Below are 19,431 nucleotides of genomic sequence, written 5' to 3'. Positions count from 1 at the left end.
AAGTTAATGGCTCTTTGGTCTTAAGTTTAAATACCTGTCAAACTGAAAATCTCACACAGTGTTCATTGATGTCGTTAGAATTCAAGTCTTGAATTCCTCTGTTCCACTTCCTAACTATTAAATAGCCTCTAATTTGTGAGCATCTTCTAAAACCCAGTCATGTCTCTGAATCCAAATCCAAATATTCATTATCTGCTCTGTGCCCAGAATTTTTCTCAGTGGCCTAAAGAATATGAGATGATCACATTTAGATTCCTCAAGTCGTCACTTGACTGAGCCACACGTACTTTGCTGTGTCTCAGGCTGAGTTTACCAGCATTGTTCCCAAGGTTATTGATACAGAGCTTACACCTCTCCTAAAATAGTTATTACAAGTCAGCTCAAAATAGTAATTCTTGGATCAGTAAATTTGTTCACTGTGGAAATGGAAATAGATTAAAATAAACACATGCACAGGATCTGTGAGAGACCTTGCAATACAGTAATGATGACAATGACTTTTGCTAGAAATCTTCAAGCATTTCCTCTTAGATAATTATTAATTTTTAATCTTTCCAACAATCCATTGGCTATTATTCTTTCTCCAATGAATCAAAGAATATTTTCAAGTGATCTGGATAATCTAAAGAAACAAGTTTTCTCTATGAAATATTATACTCCCCAACTTAGAATACAAAGAGTCACCAGGTGCATAGCTGAGGACAGCGTGCCCACTTGCTTCATTTTTTTCAGTTAGTAAGAAATCGGCAATAAAGTGAAAAACATGAAATACCGGTACATGCGTTTTAATAAAATGCATTCACTGAGATAAAGCAATAATAGATGATAACTTTTAAGCTTAGACCATCACGTACCACAGCTGGCTCTAAGAGCCTGTCCATTCCTGATGGTCGCTTAGCAGCCATTCGGAATACTTTTCCTAGCATGCTGTAAATTCTCAATTGTGGACTAACTGTTCCTGGCTATACTCGTGATTTCATTGTATTTTATTGCTGTCACAGAAGCTTCTTCTGCCTTAAAAGACGGAAGTCACTGTGATTGTTGTGCTAAACAGAGTACTGACATTGCATGTGCACCAGATGAAAAGGAAAACAAGAGCTGCTCAAGTGACATTCAATAATACCTGTGAACTGAAAGAAAGGGAACTTTCATTCTATCCTTGAAAAATGAAAACCAGGTCATGAACCCAAAGTTTTGAGATTTCTACGGAGAGGAAGCAACTTAGAGCATGAAAGAGCAAAACAAAACTCTTGGCCGGCAACTCCCCATGATTTTGGGTGCAGTTTTCCACTCTGTGAACAAGTGTTTTGCACTCTGCTTCTGGGTTCCCAACACAGGGTGCATCCTTCCATCTGACCATTGGCAGGAGCCTCCAGGGGGTGGTGGGTGGGGTTGGGGGGGGGGGAAGCATAAAGGCTCCCTGCTGCTCTTGAGTAGCCCTTGGTTTAGAATTGACAAAAGCAAATAGAAATTCTGTTTGTTAAGCTGACACCTTGAGTGAGAGAACAGTGATCATAGCAATTCTTAACGTATACAATTATTTGAAATGATTAACTACCGATGTTTACTATATTTACTTTGATCCTTATAAGCAAGTGCTTGAAGCATGGATGTAAGGTTCCAAGGGGCAATCTGCCTGAGCCTTACACATCTAGTTGGTGTCAAGACAGAAACTGCGGGGGCCTTTAATAGTCTCAGATGGAAGCACAGCACAAGTCAACATGGTGCGCTGCCCTGATGGGGCTGTGCATTCCAAGCAAAGCACCATGTTTAAGCTTTTTCTCTTTCCAAACCCTTGCTTGGGCACCTGCTTTCTGCAGGGGTTCCCCAGGTGAGTGAATATGATGCTGACTCAGAGGCACAGCATTGTTTCTCCAGAAGCCCCGGAATGGCAGCACACCCCAGTATGCTGCACATGCTCATGGTAAGGTAGGTTTGTATCCTACCCACCACCATCAGCCGGAACCTATATTTAGATTTTTCTCCATGCAGGCAATGAACATCCTTACGGACTTAAAATGAGCCACCTTCCTGATCCGTTGGTGCCCCAGGAACTGCAGGATGCTATCTTTCCTTTCATCCTGAAGCCCAGGTGGCTTCCCAAGAACCAACAAAGTAGAGGTGAGCCCCCTCCCTTCCTGCACCGGCTTTTTCTTGGCTGATGTCCACACTCCTGAAAAGAAACTCAGGACATAGAGTTGATTCTTCTCCATGAGGGGGTGGGGAGGCAGTACATGCAAGAACCTAACAATGAACCAATAACCCAAAATAAACCTCAGAGACACCCAATGCATTGCTAGGAGGGGTTTTTTCCCCTTCATTCCTCTAGGTAGACAGTCTCTCCCTTCTCTGTGACCCCAGAGCATTTCCAACATTCAGTTATGTTATGAACAAACATCACTTGTGTCTTAATTAGAGCATGAGCTTCATATGTCTGGGGAATATATTTTCCCCATCACAGGGTTTTCTCCAGTATCTCAGGCCATCACAAGAAGTAATCAGATGATGGCCTGCTCAGAGAAACCTAGAATGAAAGAATTCAGGGGGAGCAAAGAATTATGGGACTTACCGACTTTAGATACGGTGGAGTAGCCTTGGCATTCTACTTAGAATTGAACTCTCAGTGCTACACACACAAGGAGCTCACTCCCATCTCCTTCACACCCATGTGGAGGCTACAACTGGATAGAAATTTAGGGATGGGGCTTATTATTCTTTCTTGCTACGATTTTTATCTCTGCCCTGCCAAAATGCTCCCAATGATGTGTCCTTCTCGGAAGACACTGTGCTATTAATCTGAGAAGTATTTGAGACAGAAAACAGTTTCTACTCACAGCATTTTTTAACATTATGATTGTTATCCTATAGGAACAATGATTCAAAAATTTGCTTTTTAAATGTTCATACCTTAATTCCACCGTGAGGAACCACTAAACCACATCATACCACAACCATATAAAAATGCTGCATTCCTAAAAATTTAGCTGCTTCTATCATTCTCACATACTCATGGCCATAGCATATATTTCTAGTAGCCGCAAGGGCAACATGAACTCTACGACCAAATAACATACATTACAAATGGTCCAGCTAAGCCGAAAAATATTTTTAAGAAAGTTCACAACATAGTGTCTCCTTTTGCTTTATGTCTGTGCTCATAGAGTAGCTAGAATATATAGCTTTGTATCAAGTGATACAGCATTGTTCTTATGAAAACTGAAGCTTTATCACAGAGTACATCAGATAGTTCCTAGACATAACAAAACCAGGTTACAAGTAGGGAAACCAGGTCACATACAACTCCACCTACATATGCACATGTAGGGTAAGCATGTGTATGTCCTGACAAACAGGATCCTCCTGCTGGATTGAAGAACGTATTTGTGTTCTTCCTTCTCTCCCTTTAAAATGGTCGGGGTGTGCATCTCAGGGCAGGAAGAAAGACCCTAATTAGGCGGAGTGGTGGCATTATTCCTTCACAACCACATAGCTTCTGGAAGCCGAAAGAGCAACTGGAGAATGGGGGTGGGGTCTGCTGTGGGTGTCAAGGCTGCCTTAGGCCTTAGAGTGAAGGAAGTTACTTTTATCGAGGCCGAGTGAGCCCCGACTGGTGCCGAGCTGTATGTTACATTCTTTAGTCCACCAGTAAGATACATGGCTTCATTTATGTTAAAGTTGAGCAAATTGAAGCTCAGAGACTCTTGAGTAGCTTCCCCAACTAAGTGGGAAACCAGGAGCCTTTTGGTTATGTGATCCTGGTCTCGCTGACCCAGCATCACAAGCACTGCCCGCTGTAGGTTCACGGGGCAGTGCACTCACTCACTACGTCCGCGAAAAGCCAAGTGGATGGGCATTTGGGGATATTTGGTGAAATGTTACTCGACTAGACGTTTATCTTTCTACAACTCGACTCCACTGTTGACGTCTTTAAAGCATTCAGTTTTGTAAGTAGGTGGCTTAAGCAAACATTCAGGTGCCTTATTACAAAAACATTCATAGCTGTGTCGTGGGAACATTGAAACAGTCACCTTTTCTTTGTAAAGCTCTTTGTCAGTAGTGCCCTGAGCTGTTGGGCAATTAGACATCATGCCTAGGCAGCTTGGTGGGGTTTCAGGAAAATTGGCCACCTGGGATCCTGCGGGTAATACAGCCGCACGTAATGCCTAGTTCCAAGGACCCAGACAACAAAAGTCATCCATGGAGCTGCCTGAGGGTTGTGGCCCCCCAGAGCATGGGACCGGAGGCCGGCAGAAGAGTGGGGTCGAGCAGGTGGTGTCAGGAAGGGCAGACCCTTTGGACAGGAGAAAGGGGACCACAGTTGGTCACTTGGATAGAGCCCAACAGGAAATCTCAGAGTCACAGGAGACTTCCAATGGAGGTCGATGAAGCCCACACTCTGCCTGATTTGAATACCAAATTTTCTTAGCTTTTAAAATGGGCTCTGACACTGAAATCCACGGCACATGGCTAATACCTAGAAACCTGAACAGCTACAGGTTGTTTCATGAGGCAGGGATGCAGGTAGTAGACGCCTCTAAAGGGACTGACCCTGACTTCAACTACGATATGGGGGAAGGTTCAACTACGAAATGGGGCAGAACAACACATTAGCACCACAAGGATGCTATTGGCCAATTTCATAATGTGGGAAATTCCAAAAGGCCACTGACTCAGTTTCCTTTTCTTCTCGCCATTGGAACAAGTGTGATGTGCAGTGGCACTTGTGGAAATAAGGTGAAGTGAATTAAACTACTAGTAATGATCATCCCACTTCTTCCTTAGATTCCTGGTGGAGGAGATTCAGAAAGGGTGTGGTCGCACACCTGGCCTGTTGGACGGGCTCTGGCAATTGACAGGAAAAACCCGACTGGGTAGAACACCACGGCGCATTGCTCCTCAACGAGTCTTTCATCTTTACCTGTGGACACACTTTCCAAAGGACCTACATTATGATGTACCAACAATTTGTCCCAGTGTCTGGGTATTTTCCAACACTTCTGGATCCTCATTTCACCCTTTTGCCACTATTGCATGCTCTGGGAGGCTGACCTGCAGAGCCCTTGTACCTTCCCGTGTGTTCAGCCAATAACACCTAAGTCAGAGTAGTTTTACCACTTGCTCCTTTCCTGCTAGCTTCTGGTGCTGGCTTCCTTCAGGCCGCAACTGGTCTGACAGCTGGAGTATATTTTATACTTTGTTAAAAGGGCCTAGGAAGTATATATTTTTAATTACCGAGTAAGATGAGGATTAATGGTAATTTTAAAATAAATCTTAAACATGACTTTAAAAAGATTTTGATTACTGTGGTGAACAATATACATTGACTTTGAAAGAGATCACATTAAAGTTTTATCTGGAGATTTTTCCCAAAATATTTTTTAAATTTCGCTATTTCCAGAAAATACTGAATTACATTTTTTAAAAAAAGCTTTCCTACTATATATACTTGGGCTGTTCTTTGGTGCTTTCAGAGACTAGACAATTATTATTGAGAATAGCGGAAAAGGATTTCCATAACTTAAACATATAAAAAAGATCATTGGCAAGCATTTAGCTTTTAAAATGGGCTCTGACACTGAAATCCACGGCACATGGCTAATACCTAGAAACCTGAACAGCTACAGGTTGTTTCATGAGGCAGGGATGCAGGTAGTAGAAGCCTCTAAAAGGACTGACCCTGACTTCAACTACGATATGGGGGAAGGTTCAACTACGAAATGGGGCAGAACAACACATTAGCACCACAAGGATGCTATTGGCCAATTTCATAATGTGGGAAATTCCAAAAGGCCACTGACTCGGTTTCCTTTTCTTCTCGCCATTAGTATTTGTTACTGATGCTCCTTCTTTTCTCCTCAGTGTACTCTTCCTCAGAAGCCATGAATTTTTGGAAATAGAGGAGACTACAGAAGCAAAGTTGATTAAACAAAAATTGATATTACTCCCTTACTGTCTACACCACGTATCTGAACTCATCACATTCTTAAGAGGCAAATAGACCAGATTGACCACTACGCTTTATCCTTAACAGAAATATGTATAAATTTGAAAAAGACTCAGGCCCCCTAGGTGCAGCTGCTGTGACTAATCATTACAAAGGCTTCCCCCTTGTTAGGCACCTAGATTGGTTTACCCTTCAGGCCATTCACCTTAGTTAAGATGTAAGAGGAGGATGAGGAATTTGCATATCCTTTATGAGGTGGGACTTGGGTTTGGGGAACTCAGTGTGGTTTTCTGGCACATCAAGTTTGGGGAAAAACTACATATGGAAGTATTGGGAAATGTATTGTCTTAAAGCCATCCATGCTTAGGTATTTTGGAAAGCTGGTATAGACTCAGAGGTTGATGAGTATGTACTCACCATGCTACACTGTGCTTCTAAACATTCGGAGGGGTGCAAAACGCTCATAAAAATCTTAAATTATCAAGTTCCTGCTTCACAAAAGCTCAAAGTTACCTCAGTAAAAGGATAAAATCTATTCTTAATGTCCTATTGAAAAATATAATACAGAGAACATAATGTTTTAAACTAAAAAAAGGGTGCAACCAGAGGAGTCAATCCGTGTCACCCTACCATATTTCTCAGGCTCAAAGTTCATTTGGCCCTACATTGCTCCCTTAATTCTCTGTCCAGCTATCTGTGTGCCAATGTACTGCACTTGCTGGGGCAGCATGCCTTCCTTAGGTATTAGAATGGAGTGCGGATCAATGAGCCCATTATCCTGATACCTTCTAGGGCATATTCTCAACTCTCCAAGACTGAGTCCACAAAACCTAAATGTTGTAAACCCATCTCTTTTGTTCATAGGCTGTGAGAAAATGCATTAGAGAAACACAAAAAAAGCTCCTCTTTTTGCCACCTTGAAGGACAGAGCACCAACTATATTCAAAGCACTATGAAAATCCTGCCTAATTATCAGTTAATTAAAACATAGATGTATTCTAACCTCATTGCTTTTATTGCATTGATGAGCTGTTCCGGAAAGTTTGGGAGTTTCAGAGGTTCAAGGTTGTAATTCTAGGGAGAGGAAATCCTGGGGCAATGTACCTCTAAATCCAAAATCAGTCAAAGGGACAAATGAAGTTTAAAACCTCTTTCATTGCTTACAAACTGCAGTCCGGGGCCCTCTCTTTCCTGCTCAAGCAGAAGTAAACAAGACCTGCCCCTAAGGTCTCAGGTTCAGATAATCCCTTGGTTGCCCAGGTAATTACCCACTGATATGGAGATGAACGACTCTCCACCCCTGAGGAACGCCTGTTGATATGAAAATGCACTAAAGCCAGGCAAGATATTCTGGGAATATTACAATTTTACCCACAGGCCACCCCTCCAGAAATCTTGCCTTACAATCTACTCATTTCCCCTCTTCTGCAGTGGTTCCTGGGTGAGAACTGGATCGTCGTGACCAGACTAATGATATACAATAGCAACAGCAATAAAATCATGATAATCCTCAAGCTGGAGGATTCAGCTAGATTCAAAGTCTTATATAGATTATGTCCATCGCTCCCCCATGCCATGGGCAGGCAGTCGCTGAAGAGGTAGAGGGTTCAGAGCAGTGATCACGTGGCAGCTGCAGCCAGGAGGCGCATCCAGGCCACAGGGACTGTAGAAGAAAATAACTTTAAGGGCAGTAAGACACATGTTTTAATGATGCCAGCATAGCCAAATTCTTGTCCATCAGGTAGGATACATTCAAGAGAGTGGTCCTGTGATAAAACAGTGCCAGGAATGGAATCTCATTCTCGTCTAGTATACCAGACTTTCAGACCCCTCGCTGTGGGAGTTACAGATGGATCAATACATAGGGCTATGGGAGGACTATGCACTGGTTATAAAGATAAAACAAAACTTCCCCATAAGATGCTAGTACCGCCTGGACATTTTGAGAACATTATCTTGATATTTGTGGGCCACTCTGCTGTTACTCCTTGAACACACATGAGACCAGCTTCCAGGTCTTTTCGTCAAGTTGCCAGATGGGCCAGCCATCGCTGGTCCATGTTTCGGAATGTTCAGGGCCATGTCCATTTAACAGTATCTCCAGAGTTTAATGCAGTGCGGGTTGACAGCAGGATGTCGCTCTCCTGGCCACTTCCTGGCTTCAATATCTCTTCTTTGGTTTGCACATACAATTGTACAGGAAAGGCAGCAGTATGTGTTAGCATGTCCACAGCGCTCGAGGCTCCTTTTTGGGGCTTCCTATTGAAATGCCGTGGTACTGTCCATAGGCAAAATGATCAGCCCCATAGACTATTGGTATCCAACTTCACACCAGATTTCAACAAACCACTGTCCCTCTCTATCATGCCTGCCCCAGTAGGGTTATATAGTAGATGAAATTTCCACTTTATTCCTAATTGTTGCACCCATCCTTGTAATGCATGTCCAGTAAAGTGGGTGCCCAGATCACTCTCAATCACCTGCAGCCAACCATAGGCTGCAAAGAGACGCCCTAGGCTCCTCCTGGTTGTTTGCTGATCTGCACGACATGAAGGAAAAGCAACCAATAGTCCAGTAACTGTGTCCAAACAAGTCATGGCATATCGATATCCTTCTGATATGGGCAGAGGCTCAATATAGCCTATCTGCCACCTGACAAGGGGTATTGATCCCCTTAATATCATCCCATGATGCTGTGTGATTCGGTGCAAGTTCTTCTCAGAGCACCCAGGCACTCCTTCTGGATTCTGCTGACTTCTTCAAAGGTCAATGGCAAGCTCCACCGATGGGCTACAGACCACACTGTCTTCTGTCCTGCATGCAACCAATGCAGATGCAACCATTGGGCTACATCAGAAGCAGGCTTTCCTTCTAGTCAATGCACCTGGGCCAAGGTGCCTGATTCATCATTCCCTGGGAATGCCGAAAGCAAATGGCCAGTCACATGATATATGGTAACTGTCTCAGTCTGACCAGAGGCCCACAGGTCTTGCCACAACTCTTGCACCCAAAAGGAATAATAACCAACCATCCAGTTAGCATGATACCATGTCGGTAGCCACAGGTCAAGCCCCAATAGGCAGACCATCTGTCAGTGCAGATGACTATGGGGGAAGGCTCCTAGGTGATCATGAGGCACATCTGCCCATAACTCAGCCCACTGGCTCTTCTTCCCCTCTCCAACCTCCATCCATATGGTCTCAGTCTTAATGGAAAGCCACAGCCCTCCACTTTGGGGGCTGCCCATGACCAGAGCTGTCTGTATAACAAGCATCTTCAGGTATAGGGGCTGTTCCCTCCTGATAAGGACTCTCAGCTACTAATGGCTCAAAAGCAAGTTCTTCCTGCTTTCCATTGGAATAGGTCATTGGCCCCAGTAAGCACTGGAGTTCTGTACTTAATGGGGCTGGTAGAGAGGGCACAGTGCTGATGTAAATATGTGCCCCATTTGGCCAGTGTAGGCATCAGTGCCACGCCACTCTGCGGCCTTTGGTTCCAGTCTTGAACCCACCTTGCAATGGGATAGGTTGTTATTACCTTGGTCGGAGCTGTTCCAGTGATGGGCTCCGTAGCCAGCAAGGCATGGCACACAGCAGGCAGTTGCTTCTCTTATAAAGGTGTACTGGACCTCTGCTCCTTTCCTTAGTCATGACCAGAAACCAACAGGTTAGCATGTCCACTCAAGCTGTGGCCAAAGACCCCATCCATAACAATCTTCGGTTACATGAACATCTAGCTCACAGGGCCTTGATGAGTCCATCACATTCAAGGCCTGCACGGCCTTGACTGCCTCCTTGGCAGCAGTAAAAGCAGCTGCACATGTCTCATACCAATCCCACTGGATGCCCTTTCATACCAACCAGTATAAGGGCTTCAGAATTTGTGCCAAGTGCGGGATAAACACTCTCCAGTAGCCTCTAAGGCCTAAAAACTCTTGTAAGACTGCAACAGGGACAGGGGTGGGGAAAGCCTGTATCTTGTCTAGGACTGCTTCAGGAATAAGTTTAGTCTTACCTGACCAGACAACCCCCAAGAATTTTACAGACAAACCAGGTCCCTCAACTTTGGGGCTTTTCACAGCCCATCCTTTTTCCTGTAGATGTTGCAATAGCCTAGAAACTTAACCTTCTAATCTGATACAGAATTATATGTGAGCATAATATCATCAACGTAGTGATACAGCCACACCGTTTGCAGTTTCTTCCATGTGGCCATGTCCTGGGCTACCAGTCCATGACAGATGGTGGTACTGTGGAGGTACCCCTGTGGAAGGACAGTGAATGTCCACTGCCAGCCTTTCCACATGAAAGCAAACTATTCCTGGCTCTCCGGTGGTATGTCAATGAAGAAGAAAGCATTAGCAAGGTCTACTACATAAGGAGATGTTCCCAGCTCATGGCTGAGGGTGTCCAGAATGTCTGCTATAGAGGGGACGGCAGCATGCAAAGGGGGTGTGACTTTATTCAATTCCCTGTAGCCTGTGGTCATACACCAGGAGCCATCTGGCTTTTTCACTGGCCACACTGGGGATATTCTGGAAATATTACAGTTTTACCCACACTGGTGTATTGTACCATTTTGATGGGTGGAGTCCACATTCAGAAATTCCAGATCTAAATTAGGATATATTTTAATTGTGCACCATTCCAAACCTCTTCAATCCGTCACTAGGATACATTGCCACCAGGTGGAGAGGAATGCCTTCGTTTCATGAACTGAGCTAGTTGGCAAAAACTCATATTGGTAATTATTTTATTTGGTTTTCATTGTAATCTCGACTCAATGGAGAACAATATTGATAATGTGGTATTAATTAATAATTCTTAGCAATAGCTAATATAAATTCCTCTCCCCTTCTGTATCCTCATGGGATTTTAATTACACATCACTGTAACTCCAAACATTTTGTTTTCTGTTGCACTGACTGCAAGAGTGTGGTCTCTGGGGTTCCTAAAGACTCTTTCAGAGGTTTCACAAAGTCAAGAATATTTTCTTAATAGTGATAAGATATTATCTGCCCTCATCACTCTCATGCTGTCACAAGTGTACATACGGTAGAGTTTTCCCGAGCTTACAGGACATGAGAAAATTATTCTGACATTAAAGGAATATATTATTATTGTATGTTTGCATTTTAAATTTGCTTCATATCCAATGTGGTAAATATTGATAGATAAAAGGGAGACAGGGACTGTGGGCTTAGACAGAGTATGGTGACACCCCCGGAAGAGGCAAGGCAACACCATCACAGTCAGAGCAATGTAACTACATGCAAAGAAACCCACTACCAAAACTTTGTGTTAAACATTAAGCTCTAGAGTCATTCTTAAGTGAGATCAGTTAATATTTCCTAGATAAAGTATCTCAGCATAGCCCATGTTTTTCATTATGCTAATCATTTGTAATCATGTGTAAGATTCACTTTAGCATGCTAGAAGGCCCAGGCCTATATGCTGTTTTTCCTCCCTTAGACCTCATCAGGTTATTTGCAACCTAGGCACCTAATAATGGCAAGCAAGCCCAGCCATAAACAGCATAGTAAAAGCAAGAAAGATTCCATCTTAGACTGCCTTTTAAATGCTTTAGCAAACAGACAATAACTCAGCCCACCTTGAGGGCAGGGCAGGCAGACTTGATTGATGATTGATATGCTTCCAGACCAAGAAAAGCTGCTATTCTGGGGAAGAAATTGGCAGTAAATTTCTTATGTTAATTTTGCAGAATTACCTGGAGGATTGACGAGAAAAAGGCACTTAATGTCTCATCAAGGATGAACATTCTAAGACAACAAGTCCACACCCCTAAGCTCTTTATCACATTCCTGAAAATCCTCAACTGCCTATAAAACCCGAAGACAAAGCACAACAATGGGCTCTTTTGTCCCCTCCTGGAGTGAGCCAGGAGCTCTGTCTTCTCACTTTATCTCTAAATAAAAGTCTCTCCCTCACTCTTCTACCTTGAGTGTTTGCTAAGTTCATTCTTCAACTCCGCGAACAAGAACCCCAGCATCGTAAGGAGTACTAAAAAAACATTCTCTAGGATTCTCAATAATTTTTGAGAGTCCTACAGAAGTTCTGATATCAAAATAATGTGAGATTTGCTATTCGAGTTACACAGCTAGAATTAAAAGTTTATGTACTTTTCTCTCTCTTCTGAGGACAGGCATCTTGTCATATTCATCTTTGGAAGCAATCTCATTGAAAACCTAGCACTAACCAAACGTACATACTTGATACTCACTAAGAGTATACTGAAAAACAAATACTGATAGCTAAAACACGTTATTAGAATGAAACAGGTATTAATGGAGATGCTACACATTTTTTTAAGTTTACCCGTTAGAATTAAATAATAGAATACTCAAATATGTCTTTAGGCAAAAACTTAAACCAAATATATTTTGGTCCCTCTCTCTTTCCAGTCTTTCACTGTATTATTGAATACAGTTGTCTTCTCTCCAAAAATCAAACATTAAAAAGATATTCTTCACATATGTTAGAATATATTTCCTACATATAACCTTAAAATATGTCTTCTTCCTCAGACATCAGTTCTCAGTTTCTATTCTAAAATTCTACTTTGTCACTTTTTAAAAATTAAAACACAATATAGCACTTTGCTGGTGAATATGACCTTGATGTCCTATAAATATCTTTAATTCAAACTTTTTTCAGTTAGCATACTTTAACATGGAGCATCATATTTTGATCACCCTTCTTTTCCCTATAAAAGTTACAAGGGTTTTACACAAATTTAAGTAAAACTACTAGAATCACTCTGAGTTCTAATGTAAATATGTTAGGAACTATCAAAAGTGAATATGAAGTCATTCTTTATTATGCATTGAGGACATAAGAAGTGTTTAAAATATCTAAAACAAGGACATCCTTATGGCACAATATCATGTGAAATTGATCACTTGAAAAAGCAATTAGATGATATGAATAAGTAGCATAATGAGAACAGACTTTCAAACATAGGCAAATACAACTTGCTCTGAGAAAACCTCTAAGCTGCAGCACAGCCAGGGAGCAACAGCCTTTTCAGGCTCCAAACCTACTTTCAGGAGAGGGTTGGGGATGACTCCTGACCATTCTAGGTACAAATCTTCATTGAAATTATCAGCTGGTTTCACTCAATTCTTTTATCTAAAATACTTAAAAGGAATTCTTTACTTGGACTCCCAAGTTAAAACACTGACAGTGACTGAATCCAAGCTGTGGAGTGAGAAAAATATATAATAAAGTTTTCAAGAGAATGATTAAGTACAGGCGAAAATCTTATAAAAAATATTGTGTACTTCTGCCCGTTCCTTCCATTCTTTCAAGCTAAGGAACAAGTTATTATACTCTCAACTTAAGGCGGGGAATAAGAAAACGTTTTCTAAATCGAAGAATCACTTTTATTTATTTTTTTTTCACCCAGGCATTTTACTGTAAATTAATTTCCTCTGTATTCCACACTATTCATATTTCATGAGACTTCCTAGAATTTTTTTTTATTTAAATCAGGAATTGAAATAAGTACCAAGTATGCTTAGATTATTTAACTGCCATTGTTCTAAGTTTCCGTTTTTGGTAAAGATTCTCCATAAGCAATTTCTGTAGCTCTTGAGGTTTGTTCTTAGTTGTACAGAATTTAGTGAGCTTCCCACCCAGTATGTGCTATAAAGTCTTGCTGTTTTCTATATGTAACAACAAAACAGCAAAGCATATTGCCTGAAAATAGCTAAAGATTTTGTCATTTTTAGGTTAAAACCTGTGAGGTGTTCCTGGATAGAAAATGCTGGGCACAGTCTTCCTTTCCTGAATAGAAGCAGACCTCCTATACTGGGCAGCTGATGACAGGGTTCCCAGCTGGCCTCCCTGTGAGCCCCATTCAGTGCCCACTGCTTTCCTCCCGGCTCTGTAAAAAACAGAGGGCAGACCTGGTGTACTTCCTCAACTTATTTGTGGGAAGCAAAATTCTAGTACTGATAATAAAGGCAGACTTACGACTGTTTATTAACCAAATTTTTTAACTTCTCTACTCTCTGTATTTATGATTAACAGTAATCCTGTAATTGTAGTACCCCTTTACAATACCCAAATTCACCCAAGGGCAGAAGCAGGAATGAATCAGAGAGATACTGTATAAAAGTCAGGTGCTCTTTACCTTGTCCATTCTCTTCAAACCCTCTTATTGCTGTATGACAGTGAAGGGTGACTGAAGATTTGTATTTCCTTGAATCTCCTTTCATTTCCCTACTTTAGCCCCAAGCATCAAGAAACCACCCCAGATGTGATTTAGCGGAGAGGCCAAAAGTTACAGTAAGCAAGCCCAGCAGTGTCTCCCTGAGAGGAAGGAGGAATGGAGACCAGACATTCCGCCCTCAAACTGCAAATCACTCCTCATTCCTTCTGGATGTGTGTTCTCAGTAAGTTATTGGAGGGATGAACTGTCCAAATACAAAGACACAGGATGGGAAGGCACTAAAGAAGGATAAAACAAGCCATACGTGAATTAACAGAGATAATAAAGGCTGCTGACTGACTTGATGATATACTTTTTCTGTTTTAGTGTGGAGCTCTTTACGGGGAAGAAAATTAACCATTCTAACAAAATACTATGTGAATTCACTTAATACAAATGATGATGATGATGATGATGATGATGATGATGATGATGACGATGATGATGATAATCACAGAGATGGTGATGATAAACGATGGTCTAACTCCGGTGGGAAAATACTTTCCCAGCCCGGGGCAAATTACCTTTGAAACCAAAATCAGTCAAAGGGATAAATAAATTGGAAGGAACCTATTTATTGCTTACAAGCCCTTGTCCACTTCTGCTCTCTGGTGTCTCCCACGACCCACTGCTGAAAGGGACCCCACCCAATCTCTCCGGTCCAGCTATGCCCTAGCTCCCCATGTAAACACCTAGTGATATAGAGATGGACTAAGGCCAGGTGAGAGATTCTGGAAGTATTACAATTTTACTCATAGATGGTTACTATAATTAAAGTACTTTTTATCAGAGAGTTAAGTTACATACCTATGTCCAGAAACAGAATTTTCTTTTCCCTATCCTTCATCTATTTCTCAGTTCTTGAGTATATTTATTTATTTGTTCAAAGCAATAAATAATGAGTTTATTTCATGCAAGGTTATTAAATATGAAATACAAATACATAAAATGATTTTTATGAAAATACTTTCCTGGCTGTGACATGTTATGCAAATGTGTATTATTATTATTTACAACCAAAAAGATTTATGTGCTTTTAACACAGTAAATTTTACTCCTCTTTTGGGCCTAAGTTGGTCTGGTTCATAAGCAGATACTGATGTTATCTGTATCCCTGGGGAAGATGATACCATCTTCAGAGAGTGATTCTGGTAGATACCACAGGCAGATACTGATAACCAGAAAGTCTCTGGAGTAAGGTTGCCATTACGAGAGCCCATTCCTGAGTGGATTGTAGCTAATAGCTACAAAAGGGAGTGCAACATCTCTGACACCAAATATCATGGTGTATTTTTTCTCTACACATATGTGTAACATTAAAAATATTACACACAGCAGTAACAGCAGTGTAACTTTATTTGGGTACCCAGACCCAATTCCAGTGTGTGGGGGTATGTGGGAAGGGGTCTTCCCACATGTATTTACACCAAGGAATTCTTGAACACCAGCAGGGTGTTGGATAAGTTAACTCAATTCTGATGCTATCTGCCTGGAAGACAGCACCAGATTTCCAGTTTAAAGGCTCCGTCCTAAAAGGCTGCCTTCCACCCCCCACTCCTGATGTTGGGACCTTTTGCCTCTTTTAGGCCTGTGATGGCCGCAGACTGGAGGTTTCCATCCTCCCTCGTTACTTCCGCATTTGTGGCCTAACTAGCTTCCTGTGCGCGCGATCTTGGCCCTAACTCCGCCTCCCCACCTATCCTGAAATCTGCCTAAAGACCCTAGTGACAGATGAGATAATCAATTCCCATTGGTTTCTGTTACTTCCTTATCTTCCCCTATATAACTAAGCCTCTGATGGAATAAAGCTGAGTCTTGCTGCGCTCTTGAGGCTGACACATCTCCCGGCTTGGTATGGTTCTGTTTTCCCCAGGATCTCAGGGGAGGGTGTCCAAGCCACCGACACTTGCCCTCTCGCTCAGCCCCGGGGATAACAGGCTGGTCCTGCTTGTCCCCCCGCCTTCTTGTTGCTGAAGAGCAACAACTGGTGCCCCATGTGAGGAAAGAGGAACTTCGCTGATGAGCTAATCGGACTATGGGTAAGTGTAATCCCATAAAATACGGGACATTCTTCTTCCAAGCCTGATCCCTCTCTTGAATCCCTTAGGGTCCTCCTCCGAAGTAGAGGCCTAGAGCTCTCTGACAGCCAAGCTATCAAAACCTGGGAGACCTTAGTTAAGGTCGCCCCGTGGCTGCCTGCAAGTAATTTGTTTGACTGGGAAACTTGGGACAGGGTGGAGCAACTCGTACGCAAAGCCCAAGTTAATCAGGGTGATATCCCCCCTCTGGGGACCTTCCCCACTTAAGCAGCCCTTAAGAGTTGCTTCCCTCCTTGGCCATCGAAGCCAGCTGCCAAGAACTTAATAGACAGGGAAACCACTGGGTCGGGAGCCCCTTCCCGGGGAGATTCTGATCCCCTTCCTCAGGCTGAGTCCATGCCAGCAGGACAAGAAAGCCATAAAGAGCCAGATGAGAATTGTGGCAATGGCGTCCTCGACCCTTTTGATGCCGTCCCCTGGCCTCCCAAATCCACGGCTCCTTTGTACCCACCACTTCCTGGTACTAGTTCCTCTTCTAACCCTTTCAAATCATCATCAGCCCCCCCTCCTCCATACCAACGAGCAGGGGTTTCAGCTCCTCTCCCATATAAAGACTCATGCTCTCCCATTGGCTGCCAACCCCAAGAGAATCCATTTGTTCCACCCACAACTTAACCCAGGGCCATGTCAGCTATTTCCGGTCAATGTTAATCCTGGAGGTAACCGCCCTGCCCCCTGGTACCCTTGGGAGCCAGGTGACCTTAAGGAATTAAAGAAGGCCGTTCTTGAGGATGGCCCCAATGCTCCTTGGACTGAGACCATCCTCCAGGGACTTTCTCACCATCCATGCACCACTGCAGATTGGAGGGCTCTTGCCCAGGCAGTTCTCCCTGGCCCCCTTTATATTAAGTGGTGTGCTTTGTATAAAGAGGAATGCCAGCAACAAGCTGAGAGGAATCTGACATACTCTTGTACATATATATGGATGATATTATCTTGGGGGCCACTTGTTCCCACAAATTAGACCTCTTCAAAAATGGTGCCTTTCCCTGCTCAAAAGCTATAACTTTCAGATTGCCCCAGATAAAGTTCAACAGGTAGCTCCTTTTAAAATTTTGGGGACTACTTTGACATTAGATGTTGTCTCCTCTGTTAAGCCCCAGTTATGTATTCAGGAAGCATATACGCTACTACAGCTCCAGAAATTGCTGGGAGAAATCAATTGGATGAGGCCCTGGATTCCTATAACCACAGCTGATCTTATCCCTCTTTTCAACCTATTAAAAGGCCTTGATCTAGCTTCAACAGTGACTTTAAACCCTATACATAGAGATACATTAACAAAAGTTCAACATGCCATTGATAATGCTGCCTTAAAAAGATATGATCCAAACTTGCCGCTGGTCCTCTATATTATGGCGGGAGAGACCCTCCTCACTGCCCTTTTGGCTCAGGAGGGAGATCCCATACATTGGATACATCTATCTGTGGGAGGGGCACCCTGAGTGTACTCTATAGTGGATCAAATGGCTGACTGCACTGTCAAGGGATGAGATCTTTCTGTCCGTCTTTTTGGGTGTAAACCCCACTCTTCGATCATCCCTTTTTGGGTCAATGATTTCTCATGGCTACAGAGAAATAATTCCAGATTGGCAATGGCCATGGAGGGCTTTCCGGGGATAGTGGACTGTCACTATGGTCCCTATAAGCGGATGAGTTCTTTTAGCCAGTTGGCATGGCAGCCACCAAAAATGTTCCTCACTGAGGCACACCCCTCTTTCCCCCCTGTTTTTACTGATGGGGGTAAACGGGGAGCCTCTATGTTAATGTTCCCCCCAGGCACAAGTGAGTGCCCTCCGGCCGTAATCCTCTTTCATGAGGTACAGGGCTCCGCCCAGTTTAAAGAGCTTTATGCTGTTCTTTTAGCTCTATCTGAGATCCAAGGCCCTCTTAATCTGTTTTCGGATAGCCTTTACCTTGTCAATCTACTGCCCAACCTTGTGGGCACACACATCAGACTTGACGATAATCCCATCACTCCTTTGATGATTCAAGCCCGCAATTTGTTAAAACAGAGACTAGTTCCCCTTTTTGTACAACATTTAAGGGGACATCAAGACTTGCCAAGCTTTTTGTCGAGAGGCAATGCTCTTGCCGACCAACTAGCTTCAGCCTACACAGTACAGGAGGCCACCTCTTTTCATCAACTTACACATGCTAAATGGAGGGGACTACACCATCGGTTCCCTCAGGTCCCCATCAGAGACTTAAAAAAGATCATTAGGACATGTAAGTCATGCTAGCCTTTTCTACAAGTTCCTCCGCTTCAAAAGGGCAGAGTGAACCCTCGAGGCATGAGGCCCAATAACCTTTGACAGACTGATGTCACACATTTTGCCCCTTTTGGGAAGCTGAAATACATATTTTTAACAGTTGATACCTTCTCCCATGCTTATTGGGCTACAGCCCATATGGGAGAAAAATGTAAACATGCCATAAGCCATTTTCTCCAGTGCTTTGCCATTCTTGGCCTGCCAGATCAAATCAAAATCGATAATGGTCCCTGCTTTATTAGTAAATCTTTCACTGAATTCTTGAGTAAATGGCAAGTTTCCCATACCACTGGAATTCCTCATAACCCTAAAGGACAAGCAATCGTGGAAAAACACAATCATACCCTCAAATGTCAAATAATAAAACAAAAAGGGGGAACACTCCCCCCCCATGATCAACTAAAGATGGCATTATTTACTCTAAATATTTTAAATTTTGCCAAAGGTGAACACTTCTCGCCCTTCCAAAAGCACTGGACAACAACCGTTACTTATCGGACCATTAGAGCCCGATGGAAGGACCCCCTTACTGGAGAATGGAGGGGCCCAGACCCCCTCATTACAGCTGGAAGGGGATTCGGCTGTGTTTTTCCGACCAATGAAAGAAGGCCGATCTGGGTCCTCGCAAGGGATCTCAAGTATTACCCCCCTAAGGAGGGGGAGTTCACTGATGTCAATGATGACCCAGAAGGCCCCCTGCCTCCTGAGGATATCTCTCTTCTTTCTCTCTTTCAGGGTCTGCAATGAACCCAACGAGGCTGGTCTTCCTGTTAATGGCAATAAATCTCGCATTAGCTAGGACAGGATTTGGAGATCCCGGTCAAGCAAGAGCCATACTACAAAATACCATCGGAGACCCCTGCACAGCCTGCACTCACTCCAA

General features: G+C 43.0%; 2 long non-coding RNA genes across 5 annotated transcripts in view; one reads left to right on the top strand and one right to left on the bottom strand.

The window, feature by feature from the left end:
• The window catches only part of LOC140849570 (uncharacterized), a 65,421-nt gene extending 60,131 nt beyond the window's left edge, over positions 1-5,290 (top strand). Inside the window, exons 2-3 of the long non-coding RNA XR_012131610.1 lie at positions 1,993-2,121; positions 4,783-5,290. This is a non-coding gene — a long non-coding RNA (uncharacterized lncRNA). The remainder of the gene's footprint in view (positions 1-1,992; positions 2,122-4,782) is intronic.
• The window catches only part of LOC140849568 (uncharacterized), a 112,332-nt gene that overhangs the window by 21,982 nt on the left and 70,919 nt on the right, over positions 1-19,431 (bottom strand). The gene's annotated exons all lie outside the window — the stretch shown is intronic.

Source organism: Manis javanica, chromosome 5, assembly GCF_040802235.1.
Source record: "Manis javanica isolate MJ-LG chromosome 5, MJ_LKY, whole genome shotgun sequence".
NCBI classification, from domain to species: Eukaryota; Metazoa; Chordata; class Mammalia; order Pholidota; family Manidae; genus Manis; species Manis javanica.
The sequence above is the reverse complement of the archived record's forward strand: the minus strand, read 5'-3'. Positions and strand labels throughout refer to the sequence as shown.